The sequence below is a fragment of the Lagopus muta genome, chromosome 8, assembly GCF_023343835.1.
Source record: "Lagopus muta isolate bLagMut1 chromosome 8, bLagMut1 primary, whole genome shotgun sequence".
Lineage (NCBI taxonomy): Eukaryota > Metazoa > Chordata > Aves > Galliformes > Phasianidae > Lagopus > Lagopus muta.
In genome coordinates this window covers 6,648,903-6,668,335 of record NC_064440.1, presented here as the reverse complement: position 1 = coordinate 6,668,335, position 19,433 = coordinate 6,648,903, and the positions used below count along the sequence as shown (strand labels likewise).

At 39.8% G+C, this 19,433-nt stretch overlaps 1 protein-coding gene across 9 annotated transcripts in view; it reads right to left on the bottom strand.

Moving 5' to 3' along the window:
* Nucleotides 1–19,433, bottom strand: part of NCKAP5 (NCK associated protein 5) — a 362,852-nt gene that overhangs the window by 329,660 nt on the left and 13,759 nt on the right. For 3 of the 9 annotated variants that reach the window (XM_048953751.1, XM_048953752.1, XM_048953750.1), the window contains exon 1: nt 8,517–8,856. The exons of 1 other annotated variant lie outside the window; for it this stretch is intronic. The gene's annotated coding sequence lies outside the window, so the exon portion shown is untranslated. Of the gene's footprint in view, nt 1–8,516; nt 8,859–9,390; nt 9,552–19,433 lie in introns of those variants that run through there. 5 more of the 9 variants (XM_048953740.1, XM_048953744.1, XR_007378680.1 and 2 more) reach the window with 4 other exon arrangements.

Sequence of the window (19,433 nt, the reverse complement as noted above, 5' to 3'; positions counted from 1 at the left end):
ATTTGTGACTATCAGAGTGGAAAAGGAAAAAAGAAAATGAAGCAACTCCATCCTTCCCCTGTGCAGTCAGTTGCCTGCAGTGCTTACTTCAGTTTCTCAGTGTGAAGTCTGACTGCCAGAAACTTAATAAAAATGTAAATTAAAAAACATTCATGAATTTCCTACTTAAAAGGTTTATAAGTCCCCTATGTTTTATGCCATCCTACCAATCTTTAACTCAGCTGCATTCAGTTCTACTAAGTGAAATAGGAAAGAACATTTAGTCTGCCATCACAGATAATAATCCAACACATTGGGATTATGGATACAGCAATATCCAGAAAATATTAGAAACAGAGGAAGCATACTATTAAAACATTCTCGTATTTCTCTCTCTCAAGTGCTCGCCTGTTTAAAATGCAAAGTAAAAATCATTAAGCTACCAAAAGTGACACACAAAACCCACAACAAACTACAAATGTTTCAGAAGTTCATTATTCATGAAGATCTAAATAATGTTTTTGTTTGTGATAACAACAGTTTGGTGAGATCATTTTCCTTGTAGAATTCACAATAACAAACAGGATTGTTTTCTCCAGGTTATTTCTTGGGAGTAATGGCATTCAGGTTTAGCCAAATCTTTTGAGATTACAGTTTGTGCATTCTAGTTTTGGAATAACAGAAGTTATCCAAAATTATTGCTTACACTGTATTTTGACTGGGGAAAAAACAAAGCATTTTTAGTGAAAAAGCAGAAGGACGTAATATATTTGCATACTTTAAATGAAGCACTTCCAATTTCAAAGTGCATTTTAAGACTACATATACAACATTTTGAGCATGTTGTTAAGCATGTTGGTTTTTTAACTGTGTTCTATGGGAAACAGCCTACAACTTAGGCAATGAGGAAACAACGAGGTTCATTTCAGGTAAGCACTAATCACTGACTTACATTTTAAGTTGGAATCCAGCTCTTGAGTGGGTGGTTTGGGTTGGTATCATGGGATACCAATTTGCTGCCCAAAGGTTGTGCCCCAAACCTACATACAAGGGTTACATCCTTCGTCTCTTTTTGGGTGAGGACCTTTTGAGTTAAAGCTTAACCTCTGCCTCTCTTCATCCATAAGCAAGCCACCTTGTATCAGATGAGAGCTGAGGGACCCTGCCTTCTACAGCTGCCAGTTAAGGTAGATACCAAGATGGATCTAGGGACTCAAGCTCATAATCTTCTTATAATGTGCAGGATGCAAACCTGGAGCCTGGGAAGAGAGGAATATTTGAAACAAGTAATGAAAGCTTTCTTCCACAATAGTGGCCAGAGGGTGAGATTGGGTCTTCCTGTGCTTTACTATCAAGACAGAACCGATCAGTAAAATCAAGGAAAGCACTGGCTAGAATTCTTGATACATGCCTGCATCTGCATCATCAGGTTTGGTCACCCTATGATCCACTCTCATGTCTGTGTCAAAAGCCATAATCTAGTCAGTAAATTCTCATCAATGTCTCTTTAAAGCTTTTTCTTGCAACAGGAGATTTTTGTGGTAATCAAGAAGAAAACCAATTCACTTGATTAAAGACCGGTAAATATAAATGACAGAAATTATTTCCTATGAACATCATAATGTATTCCCAATCAATAACATCATGACTGAATTGGAGCTTAAGGGAAGGAAGTTAGTAGTTTTAGTAAAGGCACATAAGTAAATATAAAAGAAGTCTACAGATTTTCAAGCAGAGTGACAAGGAGAATGGCCACTCCAAGACTTTTTCGATTGTTCTACTGTTTACTCTTCAGTTCATCCGGTACCGTCTTTCATTTATTTGTGCAATTTTAAGGTAAAGATGAAGATCTTAGTTTCAAACATTAGGGTTAACATCCAGTGACATGACAGAGAACTGTTTATTAAAATGTTAGACCAGGTTTCACCTTAAAATTTTCCTGCAGCAACAGCCAGCAGTGGATGTTAAAAATCTTTGATGATTTAGCTGAACTTTTCAGTAAGTCATTCATTTCTAAATGTTTCTTATGTGTAACAGCAAACGTCACCTAGTACCTAGCTCCAGATTTATTCAATCTGCTATTTTGCTGATTATTATTAACTGTTATTATTGACTTTAGCCTTTGACCTCAGGATCAGCATCTCAAGTCCATACTAATCAGTGTCTCAAATCCATACAGGGTTGGTACTGCATAAGTCACTTTCATCAGCTGGCTGCTCAGTGATCTCTATGAAATGCTGAAGCTTGGTAGTGGACAGGTGTCTATATTATTAAAATATACTTTGCAGACACAGTTGGCACTCTGGAATTTTCTAACAATGACTATAATCTGCTTCCCCCAGCTCATAAGTGAGAATCATTCAGCTCTGAGATGTGATTTAAAAGAAAGAAAGATAAAGTGTCCTTTGTTAATCTGACAAACAAAGTACCTCTGTTTCTAGAGCAGTTTTGAAACCCTGGAGAAATGCTCTTCTGCACTGCAAAGATTATTATTCAGCCTAATAAAACCCACTAATTGTAAGTATGAGATACAGTTTAAAAACTGATAAAAGCCCTATAGGTTACATCCTGTGATCTCATAGCCAGTGCTAAGAACAGCATTCACTGTGAAGAGACTACATTTCCATACTATCAACAAAGCATAATGGCACAGGATAGACCAGATATCCAGGAATCTGCATTAATTGATTAATTAATCATTAATTAATTGGTCAAAACACCCAGACATCTACACAAAGCAGGAATAATCTTTGTGGCAAAATATTAGAAAGAGGGTCTTGGCACAAGAATATTTGCCCAGTCTCAATGCAAGGTGGTTTCTCTGACTGTCCATCAAAGCAACAGTTTTATATATTAGTCGGATGTGAAGCATAAGCAGAGGGAACAGCACAATAATTTTTGGCTTTTGAATAACCAGGCCGTAATTCAAACCTCAAGCCTTTAACCTGCTACTCTTCTTTAGCTTCAAGCAGAGGTTTTGTCAGAAGCATGACATAATGACCTCCATTGACTTTGCTTAACTCTGAGCTAAGTGAGGTAGAGCTTCAGGCCGAGGCCAAATGACAGATGCAGCTCCACAGAGCTGGGGGATGGTGAGAGACTGTCAGAGGAACCTTTGTGGATTTTGCCTCACATCTGGGTCAGTGTAAGAATTAAGGAAAATGTTACACGAAATCCAACCAACAGGAAAGGATGTGTAAGCACAATAATGTACAAGATGTTTAATTTCTCTGAATAGAAACACTGTTTGTTCTGACCTAGTTCAAGACATTAAAAGATTTAAAAGAACATAAAACAGCAGTTGCTGTGCTGGTCACCATCACTCTGTAGGGAAAGAACTATTTGACGGTTGGACAAGATAATCTTGCAGGTCGTTTCCAACCTTGTGATTCTATGATTCTGTGGACCCACCAGACAGCAGAGCCTTCATCTCAGGGTTGTAACAGTGAAGACATTGGATAGCTCAAGAATTGGGTAAACTTAATTTTGTGAGAAAAAGAAACCAAAGTTTTCTAATGGTCTTACTGGATACCTATTGAAAAGTCCTCCAGAAAATTTCTCCAGTGAGGAATTTTCTCCCTAAATTGTTTTTCTCAGACACTCATTTCCTCTACAAGTGGCAACTGAAATTCAGACACAAACATGCTGCTAAACAAATCTCAGCAGCTTAACCTCTACCCATCAATTTATATTCATTAAAACTAGTCTGCTTTTCACATAAGTCTCAGAAGGAACGGTTAAAAGGAGGAGGAAAACAGAAACGTGTAATTAAAGCAAGTGGTCACACACCCACGTTAATACATTTCTGTTGTATTGTCCAGAAGAACGCATATAACTTCCTCAAACTGAACCAGAAAAAAAGTCACAAACTGTGAAGATGGTCATGGTTAACACACTGCAGATGCGTGAGATTTATCCAGGAAGACCTCACAAATCAGCAGTGAGGGAGAAGGGAGAGCAAGTCATGCAGAAACTATTTAATCAATGAGTAAAGACAATTATAACATCTGTTAATCTTTTGTGTAGGCTATAATTAGATGCTGCGGAGGAGTAGCCTTTAAGGGGGCAGGCAGGGAATCCTTTAACATCTGCTAGAAGGGCAAACGCTGTGCAATAAATGACTTTAAATGCAATCAGCAAAATGAGAGCTGCTCAGAGTTCACAAAAGGCCTGTATAAAAGATTGAGGATAACAAAATATTTTGCCAAAGGTCAACTCCTGCAGCACTCAAGGCTGAATAATAACTGCTAGTTTAGAGGCCACATCAAAAACAAACGTGATTGTACCTCTGAAAAACAATTCTTTTTTCATCTGTGTCATTATAGCAAAAGCACATGCTGCTGCTGTTTATCACGTCAGCTTAATAACTTATTAGAGCTGTATCTATCAACCTTGAACAATTCAGAATAAACAGGTAGATATTATGTATTTTAAATACCAGAATTCAATCTAATTAGACTGACACAGAACTCTGTTGTGCTGTAAAATGATGTGATTCTTGTTTTAAATAATTAATCATTTGGTAGCTTCTAAAAAATCCAATTATTTACTCATTTTGCCCTTGAAAACAATCATATGCTTTCAGTTGCTACTCGCTGAAAATGTGAGACCAAGAGGGAGTTTTTTTATTCAGTTTAACATGGCCCTCTACTGGCAAAATAACCCCCCAAAATCTTATCGCTATGAACCATTTTATCAGACCCACTGAGCTGAAAGGCTAAAAAGATCCTACATTTTCCAGGAAAGTTACACCATGTTTTAGAAAACAGCAGTGTAGAGCAGGGCGTTAAGAATTCATAGAAATTAAGCCATCGTTTAATCTGCTCTCAAGCACCCCAGCTAAGAGTATTGCTTCTTTTACCCAGCAGACGCAGCTCTGGCCATCACCAGGGCACTGGAGAAAAAGCCATGAGGCTGGTCCACTAAATCATTTTAGAAGTAAATGCAACCCTCTTACTTGTGTGTCAAGTTGTGCTGTATTCCTCAAAAAGTACCATATACTCCAAAGAGGATTGGATTACACACAATTTTTGTTTGCATAATTAGTACTTAGTACAGGCAAAGCAAGCATGATAGAGCCCATCTGTAAAAAGAAGAGTATTCAAAATACAAACAGCAACTACCACCAAAAAGCAAATTCACTACAGAAGAATTCCTGCTTCTTTTTCTCCCTCCATCGTTACTGAAAATCCACAGTGGTGAATCAACCAGCTTCAATCAAAGTGAGGCAGACAATGAGACCCGCCTCTTGCTGACTGCGGTAATTAACTCTTCCTATTTGTATTATGTCTGAGGAACAAAGAAACAAAAGGATACAGTAAACTGTTGAATATAACAATTTAGATAACGATGAATTATAATAATCAATTAGCACTGTCAAAGAATAGAATTTACGACACACATTTGGTTCTGCACAGACCTATTGTATGGGCATCATCCAAGGCTGGTTTGGCTCAGGGAAACAAATAGTGTTGTCTTGTGGAGAGCTTTCCAAACACGTGGTTTAACAAAGGCCTTTGTTCTTGCTTTGTGTCAATATCAGCAGTCCATTTTTCAGCAATATCATTTTTATCTACTGTTTTATAATCCATGCTGTTTTTCAGGGTCTGTGTCATTCATTGCCCACAGACAGCAGTGCTGCCAGCTCCCAGAGCCCACTACTGCAGCGCAGACCCCATCCCTGTGAGTCACCTGGTGGCGGTCAATGGAATCCCACAAGGGTTAGAAGCATTTTTCAGATAACAGTTATCAAAATTTTCATCTCCAAAAGCGTCATGATGAATTTATGCAACCATTAGAGAACACCTAATGCAATCCTGCATGGTGTATGAGAGGTCATTAGACAGTACAGGATAGTGCCTACAAGTGTTAATGTGTTCTATTTACATGGTCCACGTATCTTATTTTAGTAATAAAACCATATTTTAGGTGGTAAAATATCAAAGGTGTATTAACAACTTTGGTGGGGATTGTTCTTATTACAACTCCCATACTGCTGGGAGCTGATCATATGCAGAAGCCACAGAGCACCTCCTTGTGCTTGGCCTCATTGAGCCACGCTGAGCTCCTCAGCTCAGCTTCCCTTTGGCACCTTTGTTCCATGGCTTTTATCCCAGCCTCTGTCCTGCTTGTCAGGGGATGACAGGCTGGACTCTGCTCTCATTCTGCTTCTTTTCAAATGGCAAGAAAGCCTGAAGAATTGACAGTCTGCTGGCAATTGTTCCCTTTAGTGCCATCCCAGAATGTTATCAGATCATAAATGGTATCCTTAGGCTCAGGCCTGCAGGTTTTATCCAAGAAAAATCCAAACAGGGGATTGCTTTACTGAAAACCGAGCTTCCTTTGTAGCCTAATTTGATACAAAGAAATACAGGAAAGAAAATGTAAATGTGAGAAAGAAAATGTAAAAAAGAAAAATGAAAATCAAATGGCCCCAAGATCATTGAGTTTTGAGAGTCCGCTCCTGCTCTTGAAGTAATTAGCTGGAGGTTTGCTCTTGACTGAAGTGGAACTGTACGCACCCACTTTGCATTTAGTGCAGCAGGATTTCTACTTGTTTAAATCTAAGCCTCAAAACACACACAACTTATTTTACACACAAGAATGAGAGCAGAAAAGCCCGTGAATTTTTCTTAAATGAGGAGTAAGATTCACATTTGTATGATTAGGGCTCGCCTGTAAAATTAACTTAAGTGGGAAAGGTAAGAGGACTTTAAGCTTTAATCTCACTTTGTTTCAAAAGTTTTGAAGGCATTTGCCAACACAGTACCTGAACTTTGCAAATGTAAATACACTTCTTAGTGTGCAGCAGCAGATCATCATTGCTGACCACAGGCTGACAGAGGGAAGGAAGGACTGTCCCACAGCGTCAGCACAGGGATCAGAACATCCAGCTTCAGCCTTTGCTCTCCCCCAGCAAAAGACTCCATCATGGTACCTGTTTTTCACTTCTAAACTCAGTGGAAGCTCCTGAGCTACAAAAAGGTCTTTTAAAAAACATATAAACCTTGTTTATATGTTACTTCTATGTTATTTCTGAAGGAGGATGGTGAACACACAAAGAAAAAAACACCTCTATGCTCTAAGGCCCCTATTTAAGACCCCCAAACCCTTTACCATTTGCATGGCAAGGCATAAATGCAGAGTTAATTCAGCGCTATTTTTTCTTCCAGAAGAATATGCTTCAGTTCCAAAGACAGAACAACGGGTCCTAAGTTACACAACATCTTGACATGCCAAGCCACATTAAAACATCAAAAGAAAAGACAGACAGGTTTTGATCTGCTACAGAAACAAGGTCACTTGGGAGAGGCATCAGCAGTCGTAGCCACCCAAAACTTAGTACAAAGTAATACACCGCAACTGAGAGGCCTCAGACATAAAGTCAGTGGCAGGAGAAGCAGGAAAAAAAAAAAAAATTAAATTTAAAAAATCCTCCTATTCTTGTTTGACTGATTTGTGCTGACACAGCCTCATACACTTGCCCTGATTTCATTCTTCAGAAATGTGCTTTGTCTCCACGAAGACAGATCATTAAACAGAGGTAAAAAGAAGTAAAAGAGATCCTCAGGTTACTCTCTGGAAGAGCCACTACAACTGAAATTTCAGTAATTTGAATAGGCTTCTGGTGAAGGACTGATATGAGAAGCAGGAGAGATGGAGTTTGTTACCAGCATTTGAAGAGTGTATATCAAGTTTTAATAAATCACTTCTAGGAGTCACTTTCCATGTCTGTAAAATAGGAATAATACCGTGACCATCTCACAAAATGTCATGAAAATGACTTAAGTGGCTGTAAACATAATTCTGACTCCAAACAGCGGGCAGTGCAGAAATAAAAGTTTTTCTCACTGCAGTTTCTGCTCTGAAGTAGCAGAGCAGTAGTAGAGTTTCTGCTCTGATGGTTAAAGATTCTAACATAGAACTCTAACGTAATTGCTCAAAAACAAAACAAAACTAAAACTGTTTCTCATATAATCATAAATTCATTTAATCCAAAAAGCACCAGATTTCAAAGTAGTGCATGAGTCTGTCTTTCAAACTTATCTATCTCTATAACCTGAACTGGGTGTAAGACCAGAAACAGCCAAGGTTTGCTTTAAATCTCTGCCTGCATAAGAAGGAAAACAATTTTAAAAGAAACTGTATTAAAACATATAAGGAAATTATATAAAAAATTCGTATTAACTATGACTATTCAAATAAATGCCATGAACTGATAACGATCTTTTAAAAGCAGACTATTTTTTAATCAATTAATGGCAATTCTCACCATTTTTCAGGATCTTAAAGTTTCACCAATTATATCAGGAGTCACTTCAGTGTAATCTCAGGCAAACAAAGCAAAATTCAAGTTTCCATTTGTCCTTTATTCTATTGCTGAAACACTCACATGCATGGCTGCAATTACTCCTAACAACTACATACTTGCTTCTCATTTAATTAAAGTTAAACTGCAAATAGCAAAGCTGACACACTTCTAGAAAAAAATAAGCTTTACAGAGATGATAAAAACACTGAAACAGCAAAAGTCTTACTTGCAGCAGTTCAGTCAAAACATGCCAGCCCTGGAGAACTCAGATCCGTAAGTCTTTGCAGTCCAGAAATTCTCTTGAGTTTATCCAGTGTTTATTTACCAAGCTTTAAAAGTCTGTGGTTTGAAGAACAGAGTTAGCTTTCTGCACCATCCAGAGCACTACTGAAGTCCTCCAGCAACAGCAGACATGAAGTTTGCTGATAGTTGGGTTTTCTGCTGCTATGTAGTTGCTCAGTACTTGTAAATACAAGCTCTGTGGACAAAGTCCCAAATGACATCACAGGCAGCTGCTTATTGTTGAGTCTTTATTAACTGACTGTCAAAAAAGAAAAGAGGAGAGGAAAGAAAAGCACAAACTATCTTCCCTGCAGCACAATTTGCATCTTAGTAGGAGTTGCAGTGCTACACACATAAATACTTATGTTTACCCAACCGATGTTTTCTTAGAATGAATAAACAGTATTTGCAGGGAAAGCAGAAAATTAAGCACCTAACCAGCTTCAAAATGCAAAGCGTGCAGGGAGAAAAAGAAAAATTAAGTGTCAGCAGCACCTTTTTCAGAATTTTCCCCTGCATTCTCCTAATCTTTCTGTTTATTTTAAAGATATGTAACTAGGGGTGTAAATCTGCATGCATCTTAAAGCACACAGCACAGGTTTTTAGTAAGCCAAAATAAAAGTTTCACCTAATTCCTAATTAATTCCTGATTTTAGAGGTTATAGAACAACAGATTTCATTTTTCACAAGATTTAAGCCAGTTCAACATTAGTTACAATTGTTCTGAAGAAACCTCTCTTCCAAAGATGAAAATATAAGATAGCAGGAAACAGCCCCAAACATGGCTATTCAGATGGTGATAAGGGCATGACACTGACCTTTCCTCTGAGCTGGAGGTCCAAGACCACTTGGTGTTTGAAGTTTGCCCAGGTGCAGCGAGGCACAGGGTGCTCACCCAAGGACCAGTACAAGCAGTAGTCCCAACCTACCCTCTGGCATTGAGCTCTTGCTGGAAGAGGGATCTGGCAGTCTGTGCCTCAGTTTTCAGAAGTCAGCCCTTTCAAGTTAGAACTTCAAACACAGGCAGGGCAGCACCAAGGGTTGTGACAGATGGAGTTCTCTTATCTACATGTGCTTCTGCACAAGGAGCTTTAGCACTGGAAACACCTCACCACTTGCATCCAAACACCTGACTTGCACATTTCACACACACAACAAAACAGAAACCTGAGCTCAGAGATGAGTTGAAGCCAAGTTTTTATCATGTTCTCAAATTGCTACATGTAAGAGAAGTAGCAACCCAAATTTCTGTCTGTTTACAGCGAGCAGATGAACTTGGCGCTGATATAAATCAAGCTAGGTGCAAGGACACAGCTGAATAATGTAGTTAGCACTGGATGAAGATCTTGCTTTTTTACTACAAGAGCATCATCAAGTAATTTGTATGACCTTACTGATGGAATTCCTGATTTGCCCAGGTCATGCACCGAGTAGAAGCAGGACCCCAGTGCCACAGAGATTATTTGAACTGCTTCATAGCAAACCTAATCTGTGCCTTTGAAAGAGGTGTATTGTAAATCTCCCTATATCCATTGGCTAATCAGCCCATAGCATGCAAAGAACCACGAGCTGCATTTATGGGGCTGCGCTCCATCTTATATCACGATCAACAAGAGTGCATTTGACTCACTGAGCTCTGATCAAGGAAGTCCCCCAAATGTTTTGAAGGTGATACGGGCTATGGAAGCAGTAAGTATCAACAATGACATGCAATAACATATGACATTCAGCATTAGTCCCAGCTTTGCAAGTGCTGCAGTGGATGGGTCCGCAAATGTCAGCTCGTTCCAGCAGGAACAAATCCATCCATGAGATCAGGAGATGGGTTACGTTTTGCTTAACTTGATGCAAATTTACAGTGCACCATCTCATACCAAGGACTGATGAACATTAGGGAACTGCAAAATGCAGATTCTACTCCAGATCTCTTGACAACAAAACTGTTTTGCAGCAGGATGCTAATTCGGGCATGCATGTAGAGAAAAAAAAGGAAGAAAGTACAGATTCAAAAAATCAGGAAACAAATGATTTAACAGAAAAAGCCAAAAGCTTCATGAAAGAAAAAAAAAAAAAGGACATACCTTAAGAGAAACTGGAGCCTGTTCCCAGGCACTATTTGTGCAATTCAGTAAATTTTTGCACGTATTAAGCCTCCTGGTCATGCATTTCCCAGCTAGCTACACCCAGCTGAACAGGATCCTGCAACAGCAATTGCCTGAAACCAATTTTTTGGAGACTTCCAACAAAGTAAATTCTACTTATTCCAACAAAGTAAATATCTATCTTTCTGAACTGGTGTAAAAATAAATGTGCAAAGAAGTGAGTTCTTAGATTTGTGGGTTTAACCAGTAAGTTGGTCTTCCCAAGATGAGAATTCCCACGAGGGTGGACAAACAGATTCTGCATTCTTCAAATTACAACTCTTATTAAGGGAGTGGCCATTAGCTCACTCTCTAAGTGCATTTATTCCTTCTAATTTCTATTCTAAGTCATCATAAGATATAGCCACTGGCTGTGCAGATACGACTTATTTTTGGCAGGAATGCCATGGCTTTTGTTAGAACAAAATTCAAGGCAGAATCCCATCCTTGACAAGTTACAGGTTGAAAAAACAAATGCATTGAAGCCATGAGCTACAGCAGTTGCTTTCAGACTGATACATAGCAGGGATATGCATACTGAAGGGCTGACCCAGCTCCATTTTAAATGGGCAGGCAGCTAAGGTGAGATGGAATACATTTATCTAAGTACAGAGAGACACAGTTTGCCCATCCATCTATCTCAGTATGACACTACCTGTTAAAAACTCAGTGCCTCATACAAATACAAATCCAAGCTATCTTCAGTGCCAACGTTCACTTGCCCCAGCATGAGATCAGCAAACAGCAAGGATCCCAAGTGCTCCCATTACCCTCACCATGATGGAGCCATAGAGCTGAGGTAGGAGAGGATCTGCCCAGCTGTATCATAATGTAACATTATATCATGCAATGTAGTATAAATACAGAATATTATAATCCCAATATGTTATATTTTTATCCCACAATAATTATTCAGATCACTGGAGGGCATATTTGATTTTTTGGCCCTCCTTGGGATTGCACATGGTTGGAAGTCTTGAGCTGATTCTTAAAATATCATAGAAACTTCTCCAGAATGACACCAGGATTCTGGAAAGCAAAATGCTCTTTGGAAGTTAAAATAATTCTCGTTTTTTACCAACACGACTAACTACCAGTTTCATAAATGAAATACTTAAAAGCAAGTGGGATCAGCACATGTTAGCACAGTAAACACTTATCTAAGCCTGGGGTAGCTGGCAGAGAGGATAAATAGCAGAACCAAGTAAAAGTATGCAGAGAGAATAAAAGGAAATGTGTAGGGGTGGTGCATGGATCTCCTCAGACACTCACTGTCAAAAAGGGATCTCCAGCTGAAGCAGTTTGATCAGGCTGGGAAGCTTTTGGTTGCAAAAACAGTTTGGTTTTTAACCTCACTGGGTGATTTTTCAAAGCTTTTTACCTCCCCTGCACATCAACAGTGGAGGAAAGATCCTTAGCAAAGGAAGGTTTTACTGCTGGAACAAACAGTAGATCACCCACACTTATGAATTTTAGTTTCAGAGAAGAAGATGCAACAATGATTGTGTCCAGTTGAGGTTCTGGTGTACCTGGGGTCAAAGGATGTCGTTACATACCTGGGTTGTCCTCTCCAGCTGTGCTCTACACACGTGCTGCCATGCACTCCCCCACACCCAGCAGACAGTTACACAGACAGTTACCAAACTCACGTCCTCCGCCATGGGAAATGCTGTCCTTCACTGTCAGGATGAAGCCTGACCCAGTATACTGACACATAAGAAAACTAATAGCTAAAATGAAAGAACTCATTTAACTTTTCTAGATGGGTTGAGAACTTAAATCAGTGCATATTATTTTTCCAGCTGTAACAATGATTTGATATCTATTCCTGAATTTTTTTTGGTGCCATAACTTATGCTTCAGTAGAATTTAAAAAAAAAAAAAAAAAGTATTCACAGGCCAAATTGATGTGATTGACTCTCCCTATAAGCTATCTCATTGTAAAACAGAGCTTTAAGCAAATCCTACAAAGTCTATTTTGATTGTTGCCACTTGAATCAGAAAGAACGAGGCAGAAACTGGATTTTTAACTACCAGGAAACTCAGAAGCATTTTAAATGTGATTACTAAATACAAGCACCTAGGACTGGCTTTCATTAATTTCCTGATTTAAGCCATTATTCTTTCTTTGCCTTTTTCTCTTGTTTCTGGAGTCATGAGATGGATTCAGCCACCAGTGACCTTATCCAGAGTAAATTGAAATCAATGGCATTAGTGCATTCTGGAGCAGCCACAAAACTAACGTACGTTCAAGGGCTTTTGTATATCCTTTATCACAGGGGTAAGCCCCTGCAAATTTAGATTCCAATGTGTCAGATCATTAATTCAGCTGTGTGGTTTAACTTCACATACGGGTAGCAGTCCCCCCTTGGCTACTGAAAATGGTCTTTCCTAAGAGGAGAAGGTTATTTCCATAATCTATTTCTGATGAAAATGCCTGTTGCTACAGGTGTTGGGGTTCCAGCAGGGCTGGCACCTAATGGGGAAGCTGACTAATTGACGCTCCCCTCCTGCCTTTCCGGACGTGTCCCTGTGTGTCAGAAAGCAGAGGTATCAGCTTGTGAAACACACATTCCTCTGCTGTGAGCATCTGGTCTCTTGGCAGCCAAGTCGTGACAGGTTCTGCAGCAGCTGTGATGGCTCCATGCTCTTTCAGATGGTTAAGCAGCCTTGTTTTTCAGCCGAGCTGTTTGTTTGCTACTGCACTCCTGGATAAGAGCCCACTTGCCTTTTTAATCAATGAACTGGCCATTGGATTGGAGCAATCAGTTACATTTTTGTACATGTCAAGCAGAGATTCTTTCCCAGAGACTGCCAGTCACACAGCCCTGTGCTCTCAACTCAATGGTTTTGCTCCTCTTGCTCCGTCCTGACACCTTCACACTCCAAAGGATCAGTCAGCCATCTTCCCAAAGCAAGCACAAGGCTGAGATATCACTCTCCATTCCTCAGCCACAGAATTCCATTGCTCCTGCTATATTGCAGGCCATGGTAATCAGACCAAACAGGAAATAAGGAAGAGAATTTATGCATTTCAGATGGCTTTCTAAACTGTCCTCTCATGTGTATGCACCAGATGAAGATCAGAATCTGGCTGGAAGCTTTGGCCTTACGCTGCGTGGCACAGAGGTAGCAGCACATCAGCATATTAAGGGAAAAAGTTCTTCAGTGGAGTTTACATAAATCAGAACTAATTTTTATGTAAATTGCTTTTAAACACGTAATGTAAATCCGTAATATAACAAACACTTCCCTCAAACAAATAGGTATATCACTCTCCATACCGAATGGGATAACAAAGCATCTTTAAAAGCTCTCACAGAGATCCCTTCTTTTTCCCTTGTTCTACTGCCTGGGGAGGAAGAACAAGCAGTGGCTGACTTGAGCAGCCTTCCTTCTTCACTGCCGGGCTGCTGCTTGATGTTCTTGTGCCTGCCATAGGGAGCTCTGCTTATGATGTTATTCCTGCCCTTGGCAGAAAGAGGCCTTAGAGGGAGCCTGAGGAGGGAAGAGATAGGCCCCACTGTCTGCCTGCATGTGTTTTATTGACCCCTGCATGTGGACCCAGTGATCCTTTGAGCAGCTCTATTGCCTGCTCTATTTGCCAAAGTGCATACACACAGGGTTAATCAGTACCTGCAAGCAGCTGCAGACATCAGCCAGAGCTGTGAAAGCAATGTCACCGTGGATCCCATGTGCACCAAACCAGCTCTCAGCACTATCCTTGATCCCAAAGGCTGTAGGAAAAAAACAATCCTAGAATTGTTTGAGAAAGATTACTATCATTTAAAGCTCTCTTTGGGTCTGTCAATTCTGCTTTCAAAGCAGGACAGGGAGGAACCACTACCACCAGCAGATGACTTGTGAAATAAGAGCTGTAACAACATGCCTGATTTTAATACTACAGATTTCCATATTGGGACACACTTTGGGCTGATAAAAACATCCCATTTTCCTGAGTAACTATAATAAACATGTCTATCTGAAACCCCCTGCTGCCATAACACCCCTGGGACCCACAGAAAGTTGATCCAACAGCACAGGTAAAACCCCTGGGGGATGAGTCGTTCACTTAAAGCTGTAATGGAGCTGTCAGGAAATGTAAGTCCAGGAATTACTGCTCTTTGTGCTGTCAGCATTCCCCGGACAACACCAAAGGCTTACCAAGAAGTACCTCAATGCATATCTTCAGGATTCTCTGTGACATCCTATGAAAAATCCTGGACTGCTGTAGAGTACAGTAACAAATTACATGCACACTTTGAACACAAGATTGCAACAATATGCTATGATTACTTGAAATCTGTGAAATAAAACAACTCCTAACAACCAGCTAGATACTTTTCAGGGAAGGAGAGCAAAGCGTGCTTTTGTGAAACGATGAAACAGCCTGAAATTGGTTTTGTGAGGAAAAATTTTCTCATCCTTCCTGCAAAATGAAACCCTCCATTCTGTTTGTCTGGCTGGTACAAGGGTACCAGCAGGTAGGCAGGGCAGGTACATCACATGAAGGCTGCTCTGGTTTATCATACCGCCTCCCCTACTATAGAGCACTGAAGATTTTATTGCATGCTATAAAGAGAGGAAAAACTCATCCTGTAATCATATAAGCATAGTGAACAACACAGAATAAGTATCAATTACTTTTGCAAGTTTCAGTGATAACCTCAACCCCCGAGGATAATTTCAAATGGTATGATAAAGACTTCAGTTAGATTAAAAGCATCAAAAGCAAACTAGCACTCAAAAACAAATAATTCACTCTCAGTTACATCAGTTATAATAAATTTTCTAAGCTGTCAGATTTCCCTCCAAGCTATTCAGCTGTTCCTTCCCCAAAAGTAGAACAAGTCAATCTGTTTGAGAAGACAATTTGCCACCCAGCTTACTTAATGCCATGCGTTAAAATAAAATAGCTGGATCATCTCGATGTCAAAGTGCTGTTTTAATGTGAACCTATGGTTAAGAGAATCAGCTATGAGAGAGAAATGCAATCAGATGCTGCTGACTTCCATATAGATTAGATCTAAATAAAATACATGTTCAGCTTATGGTTTCCTACTTTGGTCTGAGTCTTCCTCAATTCCTGCAGTGGGTCCTTGCAGATATGTTAGTCACTGTTTACTTTCATGCCATGATACATATTTTTCTATTTCCATTAGTGTAAACATATAGGTGACTACGGACAATAGTAGATCTATGATAAATTTTTATCCATCTGAAATAAAACAGCTGATAAAGTCATGTTACATGCTAGCAGCTTTTAAGGAGCTCCTTGGGCTATGCCAGTGCTGTGACATGCCAACTCCTGGCATGGGGTTGCAGGAAGGATATTGTCAGTGCAGGGCTGTGCTGCAGCAGCCCCCACCCCCCACCAGGCAGTCTCAGAACTAGCTCCTGGATTTCCCCACAACTCTGGGAGACGAACTCCAGAAGGAGCCATCATCTATCTGCATTTTGCTTTCAGAGAGAGAAAGCAAGGAAATGCTTTACCTTCACATTGTGAGTAACAGCCTGAAAAGGCTTTCCTAGTCATGGGATGCCTAGTCAAGAGACTGAGCTGATATAATTCATCCTAAAACATCCTAAAAGCACCTCCAAGGCTAAGCATGGACTTTGGTAAGGCCTGTGATAATGTGAAAAATGTGAAGGCTTAGCCCTGCCTTTTGATCAGTGGGGCAGGTCTCAGGCCAGCTGCCCATCCTACTGTATCTGCATAAGATCAACAAACCCAAGTACCTACCATTCAGCACTGCTAGTTTCCTCTTCATGTTCCTTTGACTTTAATATCATCATAGCAATTCAGAACAGCTCCAACCTGCTTTCAAAGGCTGACTGCCATATACTTAGCTTTCAAATACTTGCAGATATACAACTGATGAAGCAAAGTAATTATCATTTGCTTAGTGCGTTTGGCACTAAAAACACAAACCCTTCAACTACTTGGATCAAGGCTTGTGTGATGACCATGAGATCAGGCATCAAAGACACATGAGGGATGTGGGACACCTTCTCCAGTCTCTCCCCTGCTGCTGCCCCCTCTCCTCTCTAACACAACAGGCACAGCAGCCCCTGGAATGCATTGCCATGTGGTTTTGTTTGCACCGTACCATCGGTATACGGATGATGGCTAAGAATTTTAAATAAAGCCCCAACATTTTGTTCATTTCCCACAATATCTATAATTTCCTTTGAGAGCTTTTCCAAACACCTTAGAAGTTCGGATGTGAATAATTTCTCCTGTGCTTTAACTTTGGCACATGTCTTTAAACAGATGGAAATTACTGTTGTGTAGCCCTAGGACATATCAAGATCTCTTTTTGTTTCTATAACGAGGCCCAATTAATACCTACAGCTTTCTGCCACTCAAATAATTTCAAAATATCAGGATTTCAGCCAGAACAGCAATGCTGATGTTAGAGTGCTTTCATCATATAATCTAACTAAAATTATCTAAAACAATATCAACATAAGTAATGATGGTCATTCTTATTCTATAGGAAATGTAGGTATTCTGCTACATTCAAAAAATATCTCTTAAAAAAGACTTTTCCCTTCCCTATTGCAGACAACATTACACCCTAGTGAAGCTTCAAGTTAGGGCAATCCTATTGAACTAGATAATCTTGTGGGTAGCCTCCATGAAAGTCTTCCTGCCAAATAGGAAGGGACAGAGCAGTCGCCACTGTGTGAAATCTTTCCACACAGAAGGCATTAGAAATACCTGCACAGAGCATCACAGTGGAATAGCTACTTTGTTGTGATCGCCACTCATTTTGCAGTAGCTTCTCTGTGCAGACAAAATCCTAAAACCAGATTTCTGTTCATAAGATCCATTCCAAAAGCTTTTACTTAAAATGACACCCATGAAAAAGTACTATTTATAAAACATGACAAATGAAGAACTTAATTATAGCTTATTTATCTGGCAGGACCAGGGTTACCACTCCCGCCTTAAGAAGTCAGTTTATGAATGCTTGAAACTCTCATGCTAATTCATGAACTTTGTCCTGTTCATGAAAGGTTTGCTGTTATTACTTTCTATTTTAAAACCAAGTAATTTGGGCAAATAATAAAATGACATTTCCTCCTAATTAACTTCATTGCTCATGTTTTTTCTCCACCTGCAGCACACCAGGAGCCCGCTGCATTAACTCTCTGCACCTTTGCTTGATTCAGTAGGACTCACTGTGGTTTCCAGCTGCTACCTAACATACCTGAAGATTTCCACCAACCTCAGAATCCTGGCATTAATAAAAATTGTATTATATGGCCAGATACATCACAGAACAGATATTCTTTACAACCAGAACTGTGCTGAACCAATGGCAGTAAAAGAGACAAACTGAACACAAGCAAGCTTCTTTCATCTCCTTCCCTCAGAAAGATTCAGTGAGAAGACAGTTGGCAAGATAAACAGTAAATGCCACTGTATCTTCATAGGGACTACTTGCACACAAAGCAGAAAAGGTAAATGTCATGGCTGGAGTTGGCATAATATTATATGTCATGCTTCTTAAAAATACATTTAATTACTACCATCAGAAGCTGTACTAAAAAGAGGTTATTGAGCTGCATTTTTTCTCTGACTGATAACTGTAGGAGTGAACCATTCACAAGGAACTGTTTGTACTAGGCATTCTGTCTCCCCAACAAAACTTCCAGTAGAAGATCAGATGAATTCTACAAATATATCTGGGAAAGAATAGACACGAAAGACTGTAAAATTAGAAGATCATAGACATGCAAGTATATGCAGGTGTTACAAGCAAACTACGTTTACTGCCTGCCAAAAAGACTTCTCTAATCTCCAGGTTAGTGAGAATGTTCTCATTGCTCCAATATTTTCCCTGTAGCCTCAAGCATTTTAGATACACATATGCAACCATTTGATTTTTTTCACACAGAATGATATTAATGACAGTGCCCATTAAGTTCCTTGAAGGTCAATACATTTTAAATGTCTTGCAAACTAGCCTGCATACTGACGCTATCTATGCAGTTGTTAAAACACTGTTACTAGTTTTCAGAAATAAGGAAGAGCTTGGCTTTTGGCTGTCCCTGCAGCCTTGACTCAGTCATAATTCACTAAGCTGAGTGCAGAGTCAAGCCCTACAGGGAGGTCAGCTCTGCCCCATGACATCAGACCCACAGGGCTGGTGTGTTACAGAAGAGCTGGCGTCAGAGCTGAAGATCTAGATGATGCTATCTGAGCAGCTGCGTCTTTTGAGCTAGCACATCTTTAATTTACTCCAAATGAAGGCATTACGAACCTGTGTGTGTAAATGCCCTGCTCAATAGCACTAGCAATTGGAAACACAGCTTCCTAAATCAATGCCAAATGCTCCTGAACATGTCATGCCCTCTAAAATGATGAACCCCACACCTTCCAGATACTAAGTACTCATTTTCTATGGATATCTACGGAAAACAATGATCCTCAAGATGGCATGTTTAAAAGGAAAACAACACAGGTATTTGGAGCAGGGCAATCTTAGATGAACTTCTCAGAGCCAGGTGTTTACCTGAAACATTTTCCCCTGAATGTGACCAAATGCTGGAGAAGTCTCCCCTACCACATCAGGTGCACAGCATCTTCCCTGTGATCTTTTCCCCAGCCTCAGGATTACAGAACAGTGCTGTAGTTATCCACAGTGCTTACCCCTTGCTCTAGAATGCAAGCTTTAATCAAAGGTTTCTACATCTCATGCCCAGAAGGA